The sequence below is a fragment of the Triticum dicoccoides genome, chromosome 3A, assembly GCF_002162155.2.
Source record: "Triticum dicoccoides isolate Atlit2015 ecotype Zavitan chromosome 3A, WEW_v2.0, whole genome shotgun sequence".
Taxonomy (NCBI): Eukaryota; Viridiplantae; Streptophyta; class Magnoliopsida; order Poales; family Poaceae; genus Triticum; species Triticum dicoccoides.
The window spans coordinates 84,935,863-84,937,868 of NC_041384.1; positions in this window are offsets into that span (position 1 = coordinate 84,935,863).

A 2,006-nucleotide genomic window follows, 5' to 3' on the forward strand; every position below is an offset into this window, starting at 1 on the left:
GCCTTAAGAGGCTGCTTTGCGCTTCAGCTGCGAGGGCCGCAGTGTGCTCCTCCGTGCGGAGAGAGCGCTCTGTGTTTCCATTGACTGTGATGACCCCCCGAGGTCCTGGCATCTTGAGCTTGAGATATGCATAGTGCGGTACCGCGTTGAATCTCGCAAATGCGGTTCACCCGAGCAGTGCATGATAGCCACTGCGGAACGGGACTATATCAAAGATTAACTCCTCACTCCAGAAGTTATCCGGGGATCCGAAGACCACTTCCAGTGTGACTGAGCCTGTGCAATGGGCCTCTACACTTGGTATGACGCCTTTGAAGGTCGTTTTGTGGGTTTGATCCTTGAAGGGTCTATACCCATTTTGCACTGCGTCCTGATAAAGCAGGTTCAGGCTGTTGCCGCCGTCCATAAGGACTCAAGTGAGGTGAAATCCGTCGATGATTGGGTCTAGGACCAGCGTGGCGAATCCGCCATGACGGATACTAGTGGGATGGTCCCTGCGATCGAGGGTGATCAGACAGGAGGACCATGGGTTGAACTTTGGGGCAACTGGCTCCAACACATATACATCCCTTAACGCACGCTTCCGCTCCCTCTTGGGGATGTGGGTTGCGTATATCATGTTCACCATCCACACTTGTGGGGGGAACCTCTTCTGTCCTCCGGTGTTCGGTTGCCGGGGCTCCTCCTCGTCATCGCTATGTGACCCCTTATCTTTGTTTTCGGCATTTAACTTGCCGGCCTGCTTGAACACCCAACATTCCCTGTTGGTGTGGTTAGCTGGCTTGTCGGGGGTGCCAAGTATTTGGCACGAGCAATCGAGTATTCGGTCCAAACTGGACGGGCCCGGAGTGCTTCTTTTGAATGGCTTTTTCCGCTGACCAGGTTTAGAGCCTCTAAATTCGGCATTGACTGTCGTATCCTCGATATTGTCATTGTTGATGTGGCGCTTGTGTTTGTTGCGACGTGACCTGCCATTGCCATCCTTGGTATCCGAAGTACCATGGTTCTTTGATATATTATTGATGCGAGCCAGCCAGCTGTCTTCTCCCGCGCAAAAGCGGGTCATGAGTGTCGTGAGGGCTGCCATAGATTTCGGCTTTTCCTGGCCAAGGTGCCGGGCGAGCCACTCGTCGCGGATGTTGTGCTTAAAAGCTGTTAGGGCCTCTGCATCCAGACAGTCGACGATTTGATTTTTCTTTGTCAGGAACCGTGTCCGGAATTGCCTGGCCGATTCCTCTGGCTGCTGAATTATGTGGCTCAAGTCATCGGCATCTGGTGGTCGCACATAAGTGCCCTGGAAGTTGTCGAGGAATGCGGCTTCCAGATCTTCCCAATAGCCGATGGATTCTGCTGGCAGGCTGTTGAGCCAATGCCGAGCTGGTCCTTTGAGCTTGAGTGGGAGGTATTTGATGGCGTGTAGATCATCACCGCGGGCCATGTGTATGTGCAGGAGGAAGTCCTCGATCCATACCGCAGGATCTGTTGTGCCGTCGTATGATTCAATATTTATAGGTTTGAAACCCTCTGGAATTTGGTGATCCATTACTTCGTCTGTGAAGCATATGGGGTGTGCGGCGCCTCTGTAGTGGGCTATGTCGCGACGCAGCTCGAATGAGTCTTGTCCGCTGTGTTCGGCCCAGCCGGATTTACTTTTACTGTATCCGGCGTGACGGTTATCGTCTCGCGTAGTGGCGCACCCCCGTGATCCGTAGATCAATCTTACGTGTTTTGCTTTGTCCTCCAATACGTCTCGCAGGTCTAGCGTGTTTCCCCATGCCTTGTCATTTTTATTTGAGTGGCGTCGGGGTGCGGGGTGAGTTTTTGGCTGAAATGCCTCTCTGTCGCGGCCGCGAGGTGGCCGATCAGCCACGTCATATGCTGGAGATGTAGGTTTTAATGCTTCCTCCTCCATTCGGGGTAGCAACCTGCGCTTTGGGTAACTCTTGGAGGGGCGTTCGAGTTCATATTCCTCAGCCGCAAGGACTTCAGTCCATCTGTCAGCTAGC